General features: G+C 37.8%; 1 protein-coding gene across 8 annotated transcripts in view; it reads right to left on the bottom strand.

Annotated features, from left to right (window-relative positions):
* ZBTB20 (zinc finger and BTB domain containing 20) overlaps nucleotides 1–21,793 on the bottom strand; it is a 460,332-nt gene that overhangs the window by 225,463 nt on the left and 213,076 nt on the right. For 6 of the 8 annotated variants that reach the window (XR_015771863.1, XM_088051419.1, XM_088051418.1 and 3 more), the window contains one exon: nucleotides 4,207–4,270. The exons of the other annotated variants lie outside the window; for them this stretch is intronic. The gene's annotated coding sequence lies outside the window, so the exon portion shown is untranslated. The remainder of the gene's footprint in view (nucleotides 1–4,206; nucleotides 4,271–21,793) is intronic. 8 annotated transcript variants of the gene reach the window in all.

Below are 21,793 nucleotides of genomic sequence, written 5' to 3'. Positions count from 1 at the left end.
TTTTTGAAATAAAAGTTTGAAACAAATGCATTTCTGTTCCACAAATGCTGAAAAGCATTATCTGGAAATATGAATAGAAAAAACAAATAAGAATCTCGGACGATTTTTTTATTAAAAATGAACCAGTATTTTCACACAAAGAGAATACAAGTATGTATTTTATAGTGCTTGTAGTCCCAACCTTCAGTGTGCTTTAGTGAGCCTCCGAAGCTTGTGATACCTCTGTAATACTACCAATATATCAGTGACAATCTAATTATTATTAAGAATCCAGCTGATACGCTGTTCTTGTCCAAGAACTGGTGGAGCTTGCCAATGTGTGAAAGGTATGAGGCTTTTTCAGACAGCCAGTTATGGAACAACTAACACACATCTTGCTGGGTCAAGTACCATTAGTTACTGCTGCCATTTGGGGAAGTATCAGAACCAGTTCTGAGCAGGACAAAGCAGCAGAATGTGAGCCACAGACAGTCTGACTCCTACAGAAAGATCTGAAGTGAGGAGAAATGAGGGTAATGTCAGTTGTTTCTGCTCTGCCCTTTAACCTTAAACTTAACCAGTAGAAAAATGTAAGAGCAGTTGTGATTAGTAAAATACTTAACATCTAAAATTCCTTTAACTGTTTGCTTCACCTCCTAAGAAAGCTCTTGATCACTGCTCATACATTTGCAAATTACTAAAATGCAAAATACCATGAAGTCATGTGAAGCTTGACTGAAACTATAAGACAAATCTTGGCCTAAACAGGGAAGAACTGAGGGCTTTCACCCAGATCAGGTAGCAGCAAGAGTGCCAATGCATGAAACTGTTCATTTCTGAAGACCATAAGGAGAGCTGAAGCACAGCTAGGCCTTTAACCATGACAGCACATCATTCCCTGTCATCGCTGGCTGTTTCAGCACTGAGATGCTTATGGGAAGTGGTTGTCTCCCATGCCATTTGGTGAGGGGTTTTTGTAACATAGTCAGGTTCTCAGTAAGAACCAAAAAATTTTTGTTTCTTATAAAGTGAATTTCTGAATGCAGTGCTTGGAGAAGAAGTATTCAAACACCTGTACTGCTTAGTCCCCCATGAAAGCATTTTTAACCAGAACTTGAACCTGCCTCCTACAACATCAGATGCCACACTTGGCAAGGCTGAGATGGCAAAATCTTGGACGAAACTGTTAAGATTACCTTGTTTGTGGAGTTTTTAGGTATTACATATGGGGAGAGGTACTTGGGAGGAGATAAGAGTGGCTAAAATAAAAGGAGTTTGGCTTGCATATCCTCACCAATAGAGAGAAATACAAAGGCTTGTTCAAAAGCCTGAACTACAATTACCTCTAACAGAGCTTTTCCTGCCGCACACCAAGCAGGCTGTTGAATTTGTGTTCTGCATACTGGACCCATGTGCTGACACTTTCCACAATCTGAAAGGAGTTGAAAACCCTACCCTTCATCTTGTGTGTGCCTGCAGCAAAGGCTGCCTGTAACCCTTTCCTAACAGTATGATTTCAGAGGAATTGCCTGAGGAAGAGGACTGAATCCTCACCCTGCAGAAAATAAAAATATAGATTTAGAGACCAGAGGAAACAAGAAATACCCAAATGCGTGTCCATGCCTCAGCATCCTCACTAGCAGTCAGTGGTCCTCGGGCTTAGATCCACATCAAGTAAAAAAGGTTCCCTTTACAAGACAGTGCCTCTTGTGAACAAAGGACTTTCAATCATTTTACCAGCAGCTTCCCTCTCCCTAAGTTGATCTTATTTATTAAAACAAACAAACAAGAAAACCCCTCCCTCTGCTAAGCATCCCTCCACTCTTCTAACTTTCCTTGTGTCTCCTTTCATGCCTCCCTGGGTTTGTTGTTTTTAAGCCCATGCACTAACCTGCTCTTTTTTTCTTTTTCTTTTTTTTTTTTTGTCTTTTTTTTTTTTTTTTTCTAATTCTGTTTGCTTAAAACTCCCAGCCCCAAAAGCAAATTTGGAGAAAACTGGATTTCTCTAGTTATCCCATTGTTCTTCTCAGGCAAGATCTATTTCAGATGTTTCTATTTCAAATATTTAATGACAGACCTATTCATACAAAGACATGCCAACACCACTCCCCTGTCTCTTTGGCATGATGCAAAGCACAGAAAAAGACTGTCACAAGATACAAGGACTGTTAGTCAATAAAATCAAGTTCTAACTCATAAACAGTATGTAGCAGATTCCATACATTGCCACACTTCCCAGAAGCACAAGCCTGACAAAAAGCAGTTTCAAGGGAGATGCCATGGGCCAGGCTCATCCTTTTAGCACTACCACAGTGGACCTTGGCTGGTTTCCCTTCCAGGAGGACTTGTAGAGAAGCCAAAGACTGTATTGAGCCTTGGAGAGTTAACTTATTTTTGGGGTCTTGTCTTTACTTCAGTGTTGTTTATAAGTACAATGCTAATGTTGCCCCCAGCACGACTCCCACCCACAACAGAAGCCTCTTGCTCAAACTAAGTGCTATTTTAACTCGGCTCTTTGGCCTAAAAGCAGATTACAAGTGGCAGCCCATGTGTTGTAGTTACCAGTGTCAGTAACACAGAGGGAACTCATCAGTTCCCTAGTTATGGGTTTAAAGCGCTGATCTGAGATCCTGCCTTGTAACTGGGGTCTAGATTAAAAACACGGAATCCTTATTCCCAGTTATCCGCATTAAGCTCAAGCAGGTAGAGGTGATGGTCTGATGTTAATCATCTGCTTCTCCTCTCCTCAGTCTCGCAGTGCATTCTGACAGAGAAATTCTCCAAATTCACAGAAGAAACCACATGCCCACAAATCAGTGTCGGATAGAGAACCCTTACAAACACCAGTCTGTAACGCTGCTGTAACACACCGAGTCAACACAGCTAAAACAATACCGTGATAATCACTTTTACCCACTACCTCTGCCTACCCAGGCTATTGTTTGGAATGAGGATGGCTTTTTGCGAGTCCCTTAGAGTCACCATCTGTGAAACACAGCACAGCTGCACCAGCAGGTTACATGAGCACAGACTTTAGCTTTGTGTGAATTGCAGGTCTTACACATACAGTCAAAAGCATTTTAAGGCACACTTGGCATGTGACAGCAAACTAAGGTGTCCATATATTCAGTTGCTGTGTGGCAATTCCAACCTCTTGCATATCGATTGTTACCTACATGATCCTTCTCTTCACTCTCATAAATTGGCATGAGATGAACAAATTAATACTGGCAACTAATACAAACCACCACAAAAGTGGCCATATTATAATCTGAACATCTCATGCTCTACTTTATTTACAGTCTCCAGGGCTGTAATCCCAGCTGGTAGTTTTAATTAGTAGTGAATGTACTTTCACAACAAATTGGACCTTCTCCTTCTTGGGCATCAGAGATCCCTTCCACAGATGACTGTGGATTATGAAGAGACAAATTTTGGGGATGTTGGGCAGACAGTTTTCTCATATCACTTATCTGAAAAACTAGCATCACTCTCTGGCTCACGAGAGGACTTGGCAGCAAGTCAGACTATGACTATCCAGAAGACTCTTCCCTCAGTGTCAGAGTAGTAAGACATGTAGTGGAAACTTGCAACAAAGCATAAATAATTCTATTTAGAAGTCAATACAAAATCGTGGACTACAAGGCCAGCTGCAGGGGCTGTCTTTTTCTTGTGAGTTTTGAGCCAAAACATGGGCTAACACGACAAGCACCATCAGAGGATGTAAATATCTACTCTTGCTTTTCTCAGTCTGTAGCCATTAGCAAATGCCTTACTATGAAACTACAAGTGCAGTAGGATTTTAACAGCCTTTTTCCTCTCTTTGCTCTGGGATTTTTCTTTTCTTGGCTGTAACTAGTTGCAACCAGTTGTGAATAAGCCGTTTTCCCTCTGTGTAACTCACAGCAACTAAAAGAAACCAGTGTCATTATGCAATTTTTGAAAAAAAAATAAAAGAAAAAGAAAAAAAAAAGAAAAAAAAAGTTTTGTTTTATGGTTAATTATCCATGGTCTATTTACAAAATAAATCAACCCATTGTGCACCACCAGGATTTGTGGCCTCATTTGAACTTTGCTTTTCATTAATCACTTTAAAAATAAAAGCTAACTAGTTTGTTTTTTTTTTTATTTTTCTTCTTTTTGGTTTATTACTTGCATCTGGGTATAAATTGTAAAAATGATGAAAGAACAAAGTATCGATTATTCACTCTCAGTTTCATGACTTACATGATCTCAGTCTTGTCTTTCTCCACGTGCCTAAACAGATGCACAGTCCAAAAATTCCAACATTCTGTAAGAAATGTAATCACAAGAAGATTGAAATATTTTTATACTAAAACTTTGAGTTATAAAAGAAAAAAAAAAACCTGCTAAAAGCTTGCCTTAAGAAACAAAAAGGTGGGCAAGCATCTACAAACATATTTAAGACACTGAAGGAGGCAAATGAAATTACTCATGTAGACATCTAAATAATACACAAATGTTTGTGACAGCTGAGTACAAGGCTATTTTGTTTAGACAAAATCTACATGCAGGCAGAAAATGGATATCTGATTTCTTTACATTGCTTACAGTTTATACAAAAAACCAGAAATATTTTTTTCTGAAAAATGATTTAATCATGTAAGAAGTTTAGCTCTTGTCCCTATGAGAAGACAGAGGACTACTGAATCTCTGAAAACTAGCCAATGGAGAGGCAGGCAAAGGACATTTTTAGCTGCTCTGTTAATAAAACCCAACTAACTGTATTAACACTTATTTCATTCCGACAGGAAAAAAAATACACATTAGCGTAACACTGTAATTCTTAACTAAGAAAGACTGAACAATTTATTTGTCTCCACTATGAATGATTCAGGTAAAACTGAAAAATAAGAAAGGGTGATAACAGACACAATAAAAGTATATATAATGGCAGTTTATGAAAATGTCACTCCTCCTTTTTTTTTTCTTTTTATTTACCAGTCACCCTTAAGCGTCCTTTCCTTTTACTAAGACAAACATAAAGTCACAGTGCTCCACTTAATCCCTAATGAAAAGCTACAGAGAAAGTTGTGCTGTCCAGAGGTCAAAAAATGTGATTTTGCTGCACTCAAGACTACAACTTTTTATTTCTAAACTCCTGAGCTGGACGCAAGTATAAAGGCAACTGAACTTAACCAACAGATATATCTTAGAAATGAAGATAAAGACCTGAAGCTAAGAAATTAGATCATTAGTACTACATATTATTACTAATAGGAGCTCTGAAAGATAATTTTTGCTTGCCTGTTGGTGTGAAAAAGGATTGTAGAGATTTGAAAAGTTAAAGAAACCCACTGCCTCCTCCTCCACTTTGCAGATGGCTGAGATGCTTTAACTTTCATTTCCAAACGTAAATTAGCTCCTACTTAAATGAAAGTAAAAATTTAAAGCTGCCTCCACCTGATTGCAAAGCACAGCGGCCGGGCTGGGAGAATGGATAGGCCTTCAAAGAAAATAAAAGCCTTTTTAAGCGACTCCTCATATGAACGCCTGCCCTTGCAGCAGCAAGCTGTGGCCCTACAGCCGCTTTCCATTATAAATGCTAAATTGGGAAATGTTTAACATTCTTTGTTTAATCTTTGCAGTATAAAGAAAAAACAGCTGATTCTTAGAAACATGACAGCCTGAGCAACCATTAGTGATCTGCCTCCCCCTTCCTCAAAGCAGAACAGGCCATTTCCAGCCTCAGTGGCGACTGACACATTTTATTCAGGAATGTATATTTAGATGGGACCTAGAAGACGGGATTGAAACTTTGTCATTTTTTTTTCCAGCAGTGTAAGGGGCCGATGGCAACCAGGATATTTAATAAAAAAATGTAAAAAGAAAAACAGTTTAAGAAATATACATAGTGGAAACTACGGACAAAGGTGGCTTCAGATGCTTTCTGCACTGTTTTCTGTTAATATTTTTCCACAGTCCTTCCATGAAGAAGTGTGTCACTATTTATTTTGATTTAAAACATTATCAACTGAGTGTATTTTTTTCTTGTTCACAGTACAGTCAAAGTAGCAAGTCCATCTATTCTGCTGCAACCATTCACATATAAATCAGCACAAACTCGGGAACGAGCACTCCTCTCAGCTGCTTACACAGACAAACTCTCTTTGTATCTTGTCTCTGAACTTCCCTAAAGGGGTGAGTTTCATCACGTGTACAAGAAGTCACACAAGTCAGAGGTTTCTTCAGTTGAAATTATGAAGTAATACCTCAAATCGAGTCCCCACAGAAACTGAACTAACTGAAATAGCCAGGTTTTTTACAAGATTTTACCCTGAAGCACACTTTCTGGATCATCAAGTCCAGCTCCCTGCTCACTTCCACTACAGATATTAAAGGTCACTTCTTAAAGAGTTGTTTTTAAGCCTCTGCATCAAGAAGGTGAAAAGAGCTTAAACGTCCTTCCCACCGCAGCCATGAGCATTCACTAGCTGGCAGTGACTAGACCAGACATCCAGGGAACAAATCCATGAGCAAATGAGGATGCTCTCCTTTGGATGCTCTCCTTCCCCACAGGGGTTCTGACAGCACGGAACATCCTCTCGTGGGGCTCCCTGATGGACGCCCTCGGTCCAAACAGAGCCCTTGCACAAAAACATTAACCACAGCACAGAGGAAAAAAACCAAGGAGCTTCCAGGTGCTGACCCTGCTGGAGGCCCTGCACACATGCCCACAACTCCTCTGCACCGCTGGACTTCAGTGACCCTTCCCTGCGGGTGGCACAGCCCACCTGCACACACAACAAGGCAAGAACGCACAGGTTCTCTCCCGGAGAAACGAGCCAGCCGCTGTTTGCTGCGAATGCAGCAGGTCATAGCTTTGGAAAGGAGGACTGCAGGAACCTTCAGTGCAGCTAGGCCTGGTACTTTTGTTACAACTACTCAGAAAACATTGCTTCCTGCAGCACTTCCTCGGGACTCCTGCGAGGCAAAAAGACAAGGATACTACTGAAAGCGCTAGCAATGAATTACTGATAGTGAAGGACACAAAATTGTCATGAACTTCAACCAAAGTGTGAGAGTTGCAAAAATGACTGTTCTGAGGAAGGGAGGGAGGGAGGAAACCTTGCAGAATAATTGCTAAATAAAAAGCCTACCGTAGCTAATTCAGCACATTGCTGGATACAGCAAAATAATTTAGCTAGCTATTTTTCAAATATACCCAACCCCAAGTATGTCTCAGCGAAGAGAAATAATGAAATTTTAAAATAAAAATTAATGTAGAGCTCTTTTCATTTTTGTTGCTGTTTTTAAATCTTTAGGGTTCATATTTAACCTTTTCTCTAAAATAACAAACTTGAATTTAAGAAAACTAAGGCACAGATCTTCACAGAGACAGGACTCAAACAGCTTATGTTTAAAAATAAAATAGCAGAGTCTTTTTAAGTTGTGAAGTGAAGACTTATTCATTAAAACTGAATATTAACATCTCATTTCAGAAACTGTTCAAACCATCCCTTTTGCCTATTTTGCCTATGAATTTAGGCAGACAGAAGTTTCACAGGTTGCATGTCTAGCATCTGGTCAAGTCAAATCACCCTCTCCTCCATAAATTAAAATTAGATTTCCATTCTGCAGAACACACAAAATTCCCTCGTTCTGGTTGCTGTTCAACCGTGCATATATAACCAGAGTTTTAGCAGCAGGCATGTACAAGGGCTTTTCCCCTTTTTAAATTAGAAAATACTCAGGAAATAATTAAAGGTTTGTTTGACCATTAAGGAAGGTTAGTGCCTTGGTGGTAGTCCACCCAAGCAGACAAAGCAAAGCCGGGGACTGAAGACCTGGGAAGTCAGGGGTAACCCAGTGACACGCAGAGAAATGTCTCAGCAACTGAAAAGCAGGCAGATGCCTTTAAGAGGGGAAATTGCTTGTCTGCCATTAAAAGTTATCGGGTTTTGTACACCTATTCCAAATAAGTCTCCCACTGCAATCAGTGCCGACAAAAAACTTACAGACTGAGACTCTGAAAAGACAAGCAGAAAGTAATTTTCACTCAAAGACAAATGATTACTCTTTTGATTAAGTCAAACACTGGACTCATTACTGAGCATGTTCTCTGTAAAGTTACACCATTTACATCTTCCAAGCATTTCATAAAGGGCTGACAGCTATGAGAGATACCAGGATAAGGGATTTTAAGGAGGTTACTCTCCTCCACTGCATGCAACTATGTTATAAACTGCTATTGATATTCTGATTCAGCCACACCTTACAATTACATAGATTTTCAGATCCTATAATTCCTACAGGATAGTCTTCCAGACTTTAATCATCTGATGAAGGTTACTTTCATTTATATATTATCATTACATTATATAGGGTTATTAAATCTTATATATTGTTAGTGTCCACAGTTTGGCCTGTGTGGCAACACCAGCCTGAAATTTAAATAATTTTTTAACCTCTACAAATTATTTCAATGCCTTCTCCCTATGTATCTGAATTGATTTTATAAACATTAATGAAATAGGTTTAGAATATATCTGAAGGGCACAATAAAACAGTATCTGCCAGTATAATCCCTAAGTGATTCTTTACTGAGACACAAATGGAGGAAGAAGTTGTTTTCATTGCCCAGAGCCAAAGCAAGGGCTGGTTTCAGAATCCAGGTGTTCCAATACATTTGTTAATATATGTGTACTCCCCAGCAGTTTGGAGAAATATACTTACACTGCTTAAAACATACATACAGAGCTTAAAATATTCTACTTCCTGTTTTCACAAAACCCTGTTTCATTTAAAGTTTGTCTCAGGGATCACTGTTGAATGATGTAAGCTTCAAATATTTTTTCTATTATTCCTGAAGTGGGCATAATTCACATGGAGACTCATTTTACAGCTCTCTTCTAATGCCAGAAAAACACTTTAAAATAACTGAGGATTGAGCCCTATAACTTCATAATTGACCTAATAGACTCCTGACATCGTATCAGCAGAATTAGTAGCATTACACTGGGGAAGAATCTGTCCAAGAATGTGTACGCAGACAAGAACGATTTGTAAAGGCCAAAAGAAAACAAAACCTGGCACAATGCTCGCAACCACAAACAGGTCACATCCTCAGAGGATACAACTAGGAATAAATTGGTTGCAATAGCTACAGGAACAATTTCCTCCTGTAGTATGAACAGAAAAAAAATGTATTAAGTTTTCTTTTTTACTGACCCATTTCTTCCCTTTCTTGAGCCTAAAATGCCTAATTTTTTTTTTTTTTTTAAATAAAATATTATTTTAGCAGGGCTCTATGTACTTTTTCTTGCATTTGACAGAAGTAAATTAAAATATCCCAACCAATTCTAATTAGAAGAATCTCTGTATCTTTATGGACATCAATCAGTTAAAATAGAAATGAATAAAGTTCAGCACAACCTAAAATTTCACTGCTTTCCTGCACTTGCTGCTGTTACACAGAGACTGACCTGACACTTGCATTAAGGTCAAGAGAGAAAAGGGAAAAAGCTTTCATTGTATACATCCAAAAGTTGGAGGGCGGGGTAGAAGACAGAGGAAGAGAGAGGCAGAAACACTGTGCAGAAGCCGGGGATGTTCCAGAGCACACTGTGACAAGAAAATACTCAATAAGAATTCCTCCAGCCAAAACCAGATCTTAAATAGATCCATTGTCTTGCATCCTGAAGCCCTTAAAAAGGCTCAAAATTAAAGTCTGTGCTGTGGGCACCCAGTCGTTCTTTCCTTTCATCAGGATTTGCAGGTTTTAATACAATCTGTCGTCAGGAAAAACAGTAGAGCTGTACAGTCCAGAGAGGTAACAAAAGCGAAAGGCAGGCGAGAGTTACATAACTGGCTTTTTACATAAATATTACATTGAGAGATATTTTGCTTTTCAGAAAGGAAAAAAGATTAAAAAAAAAAAAAAGACAAAACTCAAACTAACATCAGAGAATTCAATCCAACTTCACTTACTTCTCGTCCCTCTTTCACTTTGCAACATGTATCGAATAGTTGAAGTGAGGTGTTTCTTTTCCTTTTTTCATTACAACAAAACAAATAACCAATTCAGCCTTAAACACTTCATAACAGATTGTCTGGTATTACCTGAGAAGTGCACCACATCATGGAAGATGGAAAAAAGTCTTATTTTCAAGCATAAGCAAGCCTGCCTTGCTTATCTGCAGCACGGGGCAATTAGAAATGACCATGGATGTTAAACAAGCTCGCCTCTGTACAGTCTGAGAAAAGGGAAAAAAAAAATCCTGCAAGTCTCCCCATCTGTTATTTCCTTTTTCTTTTTTTTTTTTTTTTTTTTTTTTTTTTTTGGCTGTAGGAAAGCAAAATTATGCAAGAGCTTTTGAATGTAAAGCCTGTGTGTGCTTTTTCCCTTTTTGTCTCTGTGTACACGGTATGTGCTATTGCGTAACCGAGCACAGAGTGGGCGGCGAGCATTTACTACTGATTTACACTACTCCTCACACTGAGCAGGGAGACACAGAGGTGACATGGCCGTGCATTTAAGGTTTGTGCCAAGGAGAGAGAGAAGCAAAGCATGTAAAAACAGAACTGTGCCTTTCTGAACTAAATGCAGTTTTCCCAACCTTTTTTGTTTTCGTGCCCTTTGGTAGAAGAGCGGACGCTTAACAAAATTCACAAACCCCTCTGTCCGAAAGTAAGGTTTCCCTCCCACTCACCCATGCCCAAATCCTATTAGAAACTACAAAAACCTACCAATTAGTGCCATTGTGACACTTCTTGTGCCAGGTATCAAGATGCCTAGCAAGCTCTTACTGACCATGAGGGTCCATTAAGGTTACAAACAGAACTATTTTTTTTAATAATACTATACATGAGCCTTTTACTAATTTCTTTAGGACCTACTTTAGGTTTGCAGAAGCACAGAAATTGTAGACACTAGGCACAGTACACAATACAAAGCCTTGGATTTCTTGAGATGATTGGGTGACGTGGAAATATGAGAATTAGAGACAGGAAACAAGGGAAGTTCAACCTATATTGTTCACTTATTAAGCCTGCCAAAATATTCATATTTTCTCTCTTTTCCACACTCCCAGAGCCCTCAGTTTAGACAGACAGGCCCCTAGCTCATTAATGAGAATAATTTTGAGTCAGTAGGGGGAATTGTGTCATCCACACTGGTGAATGCCCATCACATTGCCGAATCCTTTGCCTCCAAGGTGAGACATGGCTGTGCAGATTCTGCCTGCTCCCACTTGACCCTAGGTCCTACAAAGCAAGGGAACACCGCCAGGCTGGCACAACACTGGACTCCGCGGCATCCACTCATTTATTGGGTGGGGGATTTCTCTAAAAACGTCTGAGGGATTCCAAAGCATGTTAACATACTTTAAAGGATGCTGAAAGACTGAAGACTAAAAAGAAGTTTATTACAAGCCACAGCAGACACTGAGCCTCATACTGGAAATGAAACTGAGTGTGCTGATTAAGAAAAAAAATATAAAACAATGAAAAAAATCAAGTATCAATGCTCTTAAAACTTCTTTTGCACTATCATTACTGGAAAACACAAGCTCCCCCAGATTACCTTCTTCAAATTGTGTTTAATGGACAATGTGGTTTTTTTTCACAGATCTGACATCAGACATTTTTTCAGGTCCTAAAATAGTACAGTGAGCAAACAAAAAACTCTATGTTATAAAAAAGGCAAACCCTATTTTAAGGAAATTACACAGATATGCATTATTTCTGACTATTCTGTTTTTTGGGTTTTTTTCTTTCCTCTTACCCAAGTCCACATCTACTAACATTAAATATGGTACTATCAGCCAGCATGCAGTCAGGATCCCTGTCAGACTGTTAGGAAAAGAAAACATTCATTCACTGTCTTGCACATGCTTATTCATTTTGTTTGCACATAACTGGAATTGCATTGAAACTACCCAGAGAAGTTTTACACAAAAAGTCACGTGCAGCCTAACTAGTCTGATTTGTCTTAAAATGAAACTGACCCTGAAAGGAAAAGAGCAAGGTCTTCATTGAACGGGACCTAGTCATGCAACCTGAATTAAGCACTTACTAATACAGATGGGGCCAACCCAAAACATGCTCAGGCATGTTTCCTTTGCTCACATGGGGAATGCTGCGGGGAAGAAATGAGACCCAGAAGGCAAACTCTACTTCCCTGCCATGCAGCCACTAGAAACGATGCTCCACAAGCAACTTTGAGTAATGCTATGCAAGGTGAGTGTTTCATGAAGGCTGTACCACAGGACCAGCACATCAAACAACAAAAACCTGCACTCTTCTGACAAGACTACGAGTGAAAAAGAACATGTTTTTCAGCACCATTTGTAGTCTTAATCTGGATGTTTGGTATATTCTCATCCTATGGGATGCAGTTTACAAGCATAAAATGCTTTACAGGATGTTATATAAATAGATACAGAAAGAGACCAAAGAAATAACAGCTAAGGGAAGCCAAGCTCAGATATTGGTAAGGAAAGCACCAGTGCTGCTGTGCTTGCTTTATCTTTGTCCAGAGTACACCTATTTTTAAGCCCGTGTTAGCATGTCAGATTCTAACATACTGTACATATCAGATTCAGAGATCTGATTCACCCAAAAATATGAGGATACAAATAAGGGAGTTCAGATCTGGTATATTCTGTTCTTGAAGGCTATCAAGCGAAGCTGAATAAAGTTTCCATTATAAGCCCCTTGCCTTCAATCAGTCAAAAACGTTGGAAACCTCACTACATAAATTTTCTGTTCTCAATGTTTACTGAATCTTAAATTTCATGAAAACTTGAATAAACAAAAGTTCATCTGTTTTGCACATACAGAATGAGAAATAAACATCCAGAGATTAAAGAGAAAAGGAAAAAGAACCTTAAACTATCTACAGAAAAAGCACAGAAAACAACAGAAAATATGAATGGACTCACAAAGTCAATAGTGGCTAGATTTGTTTCAAGAAAAAGCTTCCTACTCTGATGAAAATACTTAATTTTTTTAAAATTCCACATACCTATAAAATTCTACGAGACCTTTCATAAATACCATCTTGGATACACATTTAGGGTCAGAAAATCCTAAAAGAACCCCTATGTGTGTGCTAAAAACCCTTGTATTTGTATCTAATTGTATATTACATTCTTTAATTTCTCTGATAGATGTTCTCCCTACAAGAGAACATAACTACAAAGTAACATTATTTTTCTCTATGTTAGACAGCTGGTTTGGATGGATTTTTTGAGTTTTGATTAGTGAAACACATTAATAGCAGATGCCTTTTGCATGTATCAAAGATACTATAGCTCTGTATTTGCAGAAAAACAATGTGACTTCTAATTAAAGACTATCATAAGGGAGAAACTAAGGTTATAAACAAGTTATTACTCTAGGATTTCATGATTTTGCATGTAAGCTTAATGTTTCTCAAAACAGATTCTGTCTTTTTAATGACTGTAGGAGGACATAAGCACAGTGCTAGGTTGCCATGGGCTTTTAATGGCAAATTGAATAATAAAAAAATATTAAAATGATAGAGACAAAACCTAAATATACTAGGGATGCTTGCCAACTGTTCCTGCTAGTTAAAGAATCAATAAACCTTTGCAGACCTTGTGCAACATGACTTTACTTGCAACAAAAGTAATTCACAACAAGTATGCTTTTCTTGGCAATTTACCTTTACTTTTCTCCTGCCGACTTCTCTTTCACATGAACCTTTTGGACTCCACTGTTTTGGAATGACCATGACACAGCAGAAGTTGCTAAACTTTCCCCACCCCTCAGCTAAGCTATTAAACATGTGTAATGGTGTCATTTCCTAATGGTTCCTACAGACTGATGTATTTCCAAGACGGTTTTAGTCAAAATGAATGGCAGTAAAATTGGCAAAGACTCAGAAAGCAATGTCCAAGGAGACTAGCAAGGAACTCAGAAAAAATTGTCTCTGGATATTTTTGCCATGTCTGCCAGAACCAAAATAATAGAGGTTATGTCAGTGTTTCCATAATAAACATCAGTTCTCAAGATTATAACTCAGCTGCAAAGATCTGATCCAGACTGAAATCAACACATGTGGGGCTTTAGATCAAGAGTAATTTTTTTTTTTTTTTTAACTTATATTTCCCCTGCTGCATAAGAAATCTAATGTTATAATTTAATCTGGTAAGTAATTACTAGTTTATCAGAATTAGGGAAAGGAAGCAGAAAACAAAATTCAGAATTCACAGTAAATGCTTTTTGGGATTGCGTAACTTTCCTTCCAGATATTCCCTGTGAGATTTTGACAAGACTAAATTCCTAAAGTAATTGTTGGATCAGTATAATCCTTATCCAACAAACCTTAGTATCTGTTTTGCTCCCTAAAAGCAACATCTTGTTTTGAAGCAAGTGTGACTTCTTATACTGTGCAGCAACCATGAGATAATAAGACTAGGAGGGATTCAGAAGAACTTCCAGGACAGGCCTGTTAATTTTTGAAGTACTGTAATTTATCACATTAAATCACTTTATTCCACTCAAACACCACTCCTAGAACACACAGGTTTCATCCTGAGGGAGCCTGAATAACTCAAGGATATTCAGACAATGGGTAGATGACAATCCTGAGGCATCCCTGAAGTGCAGAGGGTATGGTGAGGTGTGAGAGCTGTGCCCAGAGCTGAGAGTGTCCTCCAGCCCAGAGGCTGGAGCTGCTCCTGCCCAAACCACCACTGAACCAAGTCTGCAGCTCCTTGTTTCATAGAGCTTTACAAGAGGAAGTGACAACATCTCCCCTAACCATTAGGCCTTTCCCACAGCTTCTCATTGTTCATGTACACATGACTTCAAACTCCTCTTTAGTTCAAGTATCTCAATAGATACAGTAAAAACAGGCACCTTCACAGGACACTTAATGTGGCTCGAAAATCAAATTTTCAGGAAGCACCTAGGTGATAGGAAACCGTGGTAACTGAGTATGTTAAAATATACCTGGAAGAGTTTTTCAAGTAACAAAATAAGCAAGCTGAGTGAAAAATGGCTTGCACCAAACCAAGTAATTCGTTCAGGAGCAAAACTCAGATATTCTAAGCTGCCTTTTCTATCTGCAGAGAAAAATCATTTTAGACTAGATACTTTAGGAAAACCTGCATTACATGAGCTAAAGACCACAGTAAGCCTTTCACCACTTGACATTTTAATTTTCTGTCTTTGGTTCTGTCATACTGAGTATGGCTGGTCTGAATATGAATATACACGTGCTGGTGTTTGCCTTTTTTCTGCTTTGCTGCAAGTTCCTCAGAATACTGAAACTTGACAATACTCGTCAGCTAATGGCATATTTTGAAAACAAATAAATTAAAAACAAGTGAATTGTTTGTAACACAAAATATCAGCGGTATTTCCTACTGTTATCCTTTCATTCTTACTCAGGAGTATCAGTGCACTTTGAACAAAAAGACTCTTGTGAACATCCTGCCCTGTGAGTAGTTCCACTGGAATCACGACACCGATTAACCTAACAAGGTATTATTCAATTACCCAACTCATTGTGACATATTTACTATTAATTCTACTCACAAATGGGAAAATAAGTTCACAGATTCCAAATAATTTGTGCAAGACCACCCTGTAAGCAAGTGGTCGAGCTGGAAATAGAATGCCAAACACCTAGCTGCCAGCCTCTTGCTGTAAACTCCTCAATACTACCTGTATTATACAAAAAAAAACAGAAACACAGCATTGACAAGTTTCAGGAATTTTTCAGCAGCCTTGATTTATCTGAACAACCTCATCAAAAAGCTATAGACTAAGAAAAAAACGACTTTTCATCCTCCTCTGAATAGCTGTAAAGTTTTCTTTATCTCTAGTAAGGTTAAGGCTTTTCTTATTTTAACTACCTGTATTACAGCTATGGATATTGCAAACAACAGAGACAAAGAAGAGTGTTTAAACAAGCATCAGAGATTTACAAACAGAAGGCTAAGACACACATATATGTGCACACACTCAACATTATTTCTGAAAGTTAATTTTGCAATTAAATGCTTTCCTCAATACTCTACCACCCAAGTTCATCTGGAGAGACTGTAGGACCTGAAACAAAGAAGATCTGTTGTATAGCAGAAGCAGAAAGTTGAAAAGCACAGTGTGCAAGGCTTATTGTAAAACAGAAACTAGAGGTAGCACTTTTTCAGACTGTGGGCCAGGATTTTTATTTTATAGACTTATTTTAAGGTAAAATTACAAATGCTATGCTTTGACTTCGGAAGAAAGTACACAATGACTTGTATTAAGCAAATCATTAGATAAAGTAAATCTTCTGTCACAATTGCTGCTCGTATTGGAAGGAAGTTTTCTTACCTTTTTATTTTGTTCGCTGAGAGGCAACAGTGTCATCCCCTTAGCCAGTGTCAGCTACTCTTTTATTATACAGAAGGCAAATAATAGCGAAACTGTGCTGATCTGCCTGCCTTCACTCTATATAGTGTCTATATTTATAGGCTTTTGCTTCTATCTGAATCTATATTTATCTGCTTTATCTGCCTACAGTGCATCTGCTTCTCGTACACACAGACATATATACATACACATGTGTGCATGCACACAAATATACAGACACATATAAACACACATACGGGCATACCCCGAATATGGGTGCTTACAGCAGGCTTCTGTGCCACAGCAACATTTGTATAAATATAAACATATGCAGTGTACACAATATAAACCAAGGCATGCACAAAGAAAATCATCAGCTATTGCATGAATATGCCTTGCTGGCTTTGGAAAGGTTTATTATTCAGCAGGCTGCCTAGTCAAGAGGATTGTATACAATTAGTTTCCTTTACATTACTCCACTGTCGTAGCTTTGCAAGCAGTAGCATTTTATGCTGTTATTTTGCTGGGAGTTTTTTTTCCACGTAAGCATAGCTGGCACTGTTGTGAAATTACTGCCATCCTGTCAGGAGATGGATTCCCTGTTGGTACCACTAACAGTTTCCCTCAGGCTAGTCATTAAAAGGCAAGAGTTAGGCCACCCTATGCCAGCTCAGGAGAGCATTCCCTAGGGGGGAGGAAGAAGGTATAACCTCAGATCCAGGTCAATCTGGCAATTTTAAGACCAAACATTCCTTAGGCCTTAAAAGTAATCATAATTTTCCCAAATTAACAGGGAATAAATGGAGATATTCATCTTCACAATGAGGAGAAACCATCATGCCACACTTTCCCGTATTACCAGATGGAGCTGCAGGTATTCTGTCCCATTATCTTGGACTGGAGCTATATCTCACCTCAGCCTTTTTGGTTGCTTTTGGTTTCTGGGGAGGCTTCTGTTAAGACAATGAGAGCTGCCAGGGGAGATGATGGAAGTGGAGTATGTGACAGTAAAGATCTCTGTATTACCATAATGTGATAAAGCTTCCATCAGGCCAGTTATCTAAACAGATCATAGCATGTTTCTGCTGGACAACCTTAATTCAACACTTGATTAATTCACATCCTACCATCTCCAAGGAGAAGGAGTTTCCACAATATAAGAGCAAAGCCAGCCAAGAAGTCACTGGGGATTTCTTTCTGTCTCCATCATTGCAGAAGCTGCATTTTGGCTTCCCAATTGTTCATAAGGCAGTGAAAATGAAATGCTCATTTAATACATGACCTCTGGGCTCTTCTGAAAGGGGCAGGAACCCCTAAGCCAAAAACTACTGGGTATATAGGCTAAAGAAAGATTCCAAGAACCCTCTGGGTATCAAGGGCAGCTGAAGAAGACCCATAATCCTTTCTAAATCCTGCAAAACTTCAAATAGGGTCAAAAAAAACATACTGGAATTTTACAGGACCAAAAAACTATACTTAATTCTAAAAATCCAGTCTCCTCTGAAAACCAGGTAATAAGTACATTGACTAGTAACTTAATGAATAAATAAATTATCATTAGGATGTGTTTAAAAACCCCCAAATAAGTTCTGTAACTCCAAATCAGAAAAAAACCCCAGCCCTTAAGAAGACTTTTTATGTCAAGATCAGGTTGGATAACTAAACCAGCTACTACAAAATCAAAGACTTTTGGATAATTCTTTCATTCAATTGATCACACTGAAGAACAGCTCCTGTAGTAACTTTATGTTTATCCAGTATTTAATGGTCCATTTGAAAGGGTTTTCAGAAAATCTACAGATAAGATGGTATTTAAATATAATATATACATTTTTCACACAGATTTTCTTTGTATCTTCATTTAATTCCTTTTAGTCTTCCTCTTCCCATTTCTCAATCATTACACTGAACTGCAGCTACTGAACAAAACTCTGTTCATGCTGTCCTCACTGTTAAAGTTATCCTTACCTTGATGGCTGACACAGTCATCTCAAAATTTAAAAAAAATGTAATTGCACCATCTTAACTTACTGTTTTTATAACTGCTCAGCTCAGCTTAGTAACAGGGGATCCACTCGAAACATTTTGCTGTTTTGCCATCTACAAATAAAATACCAATTTGAAAGAAAAGAGAAGGATTTTTGGTTAGCTCCTGCATTATCTAAACACCATCAGTCTGGTAGGATCTGGTTTGAAAATACTAACATACACTAAAAATGACAGTTTGTGAATTACTGTAATGGCTCCACATTTATGATACCTTTAGCAGTGACCATTTAGCAACTAGTCCATTATTTTTTTCTCAGCAGGGTATTTTAAAGTTTTAGTGTGTTTAAGAGCATTTCTAAATTGGAAAACATTATTTAATTATTCACGCAGAGGCAGATTGATTACAGAATATAGTCTTTCTTTGAGGGTGCACTACAATATACCTTTATATGTATAAGAAAGTATTCAAGCACTTCTTTGATGCACAAATGTACAAACTCCTACCTCATTTGTTCAGCATTCTTTGAAATTTTGTAGGTAGAACATAAAAGGAACCTGTTTAATGCAAACTCTCTCCTTTCTTATGACAAAGAGAGTGAATATTACTGGAGTTCAAGAAACCTTCTCTCTGTATATATACATTGCACTGAAAAATATAGGCTGGGACAAATGTTTAAGACATCTTACATTGCTTAAATGAACTTAGCATATGATATACATCTATCCCTCATTAGGAACCCTTCTATCAGATTTAATAACTGATAGCTAAGATCTTAAACACACTATAGTATTACTTGGAGAAGCTTTGATCGTATGTTAAAATTGAAATTAAAATAGCACTTTATTTCCAAAGAAATTAAAATATACAAATTTAAGCCCTATTATTCCTTCCCCCCCCCAAAAAATGACTTATGCAATTTTATATTGATGCAACTCTGTGGATTTATAACTCGATATTACATTAAGATAATCACATACATGCATGAAGTTGATCTGATTTAATTACTTTAGTAAAAATATCAATCCTTTCAAATAGAGCAATTATATTAGCTAAAATCTATGCACATATTGGGCCTTAGTACATGTCTGAGACCTTCTAAGACAAAATGGTAAAGACCAGCTGTCCATTCCAATATTCACATTCCTGAATGATCTTAAAAAAGTTGAAACTGCTCAAAATATGTCAGTTTAAAAGTAAATAAATTACATGGGCCATGCACTAATTTGTTGAGTCAGAATTTCAAGGACCAACAGTAAGCATTTATACATTAGAAGAAAATATTTGTCTAATTTATCAACAGACAAACACTAATGAGAAATTATAAAAGAGAATTCTTTCAATGAGTTCAGTGAGACAAATTCAAAGAATGACATGGACACTGTAAAGCTACCAAGTCTGTTTAGCCACTCTGCATAGAAGGGGCAGAAACCTCACCAGGAAGGATTGATCAATGCTGCTTTTTAAGAAATGAAGTCTTAAGCCTCAGATACAGAGGTGCAACTTGGCACCCTCATAATCTCTTTGTGCAGTAGAAGCTTTCACGTGGCCAGCAACATTTAAAGATGGAAACAGGGTAGGAGCTCCTGGTTCTTTATAACTCTTACATACTCTGTGGTTCCCTGAACACAGAAAACAGCCTTATTTTTCCTTAGAAGAAAGCTGTTCTTGAGAAACAGAGGAAACCAAAAAGAAGAGAAAAAATTATTTAACTCCGTAGATCATCTTGACCAAAATAATGAATTACTTCAACATATGCTGACAAAAACTTAAGGCACTGACTATATTAATCCTACCACTGTTAACTTAAATTGGTCATCCCAACTTTTCTGCAGAACTGTTGCAAATTATTTGTGTCCTAACAGAATGGAAGTATCCTACTCCCTGCTGTAAGCACTAAAAGCTATTGAGAAAGGTTTTTGTAGATAATTATCTCAGAAAGTTTTCATGAAGGCTCAGAGGGAACTGAAGCAAATACCTGATGTGGGCCAGTAAAGAAGACCATGTTTTCCCATGGAAAGATGAGAGGATGGGCACAAGTGGAAATATATAAAATTCTATTTAAACATGAAAAAAAAAAATGGTGTTGAGGGTACTCAGACACTGGAATTGCTACTCAGAGACCTCCATCCTTGGAGATACTCAAAAACTAACTCGACATGGCACTCAGCAATGTGCTGCAAGTGAAGCTGCTTTGAGCTGAAGAATTAGACTAGACCTTAGTGGTTCTGTGAAATCTTTGGAGATAGGAATTTAGAAGCTGCACCAAAACAAATGAAAATATTTTCCTGTGTATGGCTTTATTTGACTTGGTCCTGCTGAGAAACATGAAGCTTGACTCCAGGCTGTACAGGTTAACAGAGCAGATGGCAGAAATACCAGTATGCTTCTATAATACCTTCAGTAGCAGCAAAGGCATGTCCTTTGTAATGTAGTTTGTTTGTGATAGCTGCTGGGGACTGAGAGACACTCAGGTCACCATCATCTGTACACCATCAGATCTCCCTGTCTCTGAATGATCTTGCTTTAGAGATCAGATCTTCATTCTGTCTCCGCAAAGCCTGAAAACATTTTGATCCATCTGATGTAAACATGTCCAAGTAGAAAGTAACAATTCTCCATACACATTCAACCAGATGCATTTTTCTAGGCTAATAGACACTTCTGCAAAACCAACCTGTGAATGAACAGACCTGATTCAACTGATTTACAGCCTTAAAACTAATATGAAAGTTCTCAGCTACCCTAAATTCAGTTTCCAAGAAATATAACTATACTATAAATACTATATAGTATGTATAAAACTATATAAAATATATGTATAAATAATGATTTACAATCAAAGATGAAACAGTAATGCAATTCCTAAATGTCTTTAAAGTATTTCCATTATTTCTTTTTATTTGGTACGACTAAGAACTAGAGACAAGCAATTACTGCACAAAAGGAGATCCAGCAGTAATCATTCAGTTGAAATTTCAAAGCCAGAAAGACAGGCAAATACCAACCACCATGACCAGAAAACCTGCATCTAGAGAGCCACAAGTGTATGTATATAGAACTACCCATATTCTTAAGAATAAAAACCAGTCAAAAATGCCAAAGCAATGAAAAGAAGTTTAGCAAAGGCCAGTTTCCTCTCTTACTCTTGACCTTCAGTGCTCTCATCTCCTCAGAAATACAGGGAAAAGTAATAAATGGTAAATATAATAACACAGAATCCTTTGGCCATTCTACCAGTCTAAAAGATTTAATTATAAAAGACAGTGTTCTGAGGCATATCAATCTTTAAAAGCTTTTACTAGAGCACAACCCTACTGAATTTTCAGCTGCTCGGGATTAAAATTAATTTACCTTCTTATGATTTCTGTAAGTATCTACAAGTGAGAATTTTTTCAGATGTGATTGCTAAAAGATGTGATAGCGCTCTACAAAAACTGATTAGAAGAAATGCTTGGACATTAGCATTAACATTAGCATTAAGTTAGCAGCCTA

The sequence above is a fragment of the Pseudopodoces humilis genome, chromosome 2 (assembly GCF_049639895.1).
Source record: "Pseudopodoces humilis isolate 2021_Gansu_Grassland_sample_001 chromosome 2, ASM4963989v1, whole genome shotgun sequence".
Taxonomy (NCBI): Eukaryota; Metazoa; Chordata; class Aves; order Passeriformes; family Paridae; genus Pseudopodoces; species Pseudopodoces humilis.
This window is presented reverse-complemented; position numbering and strand designations above follow the sequence as displayed.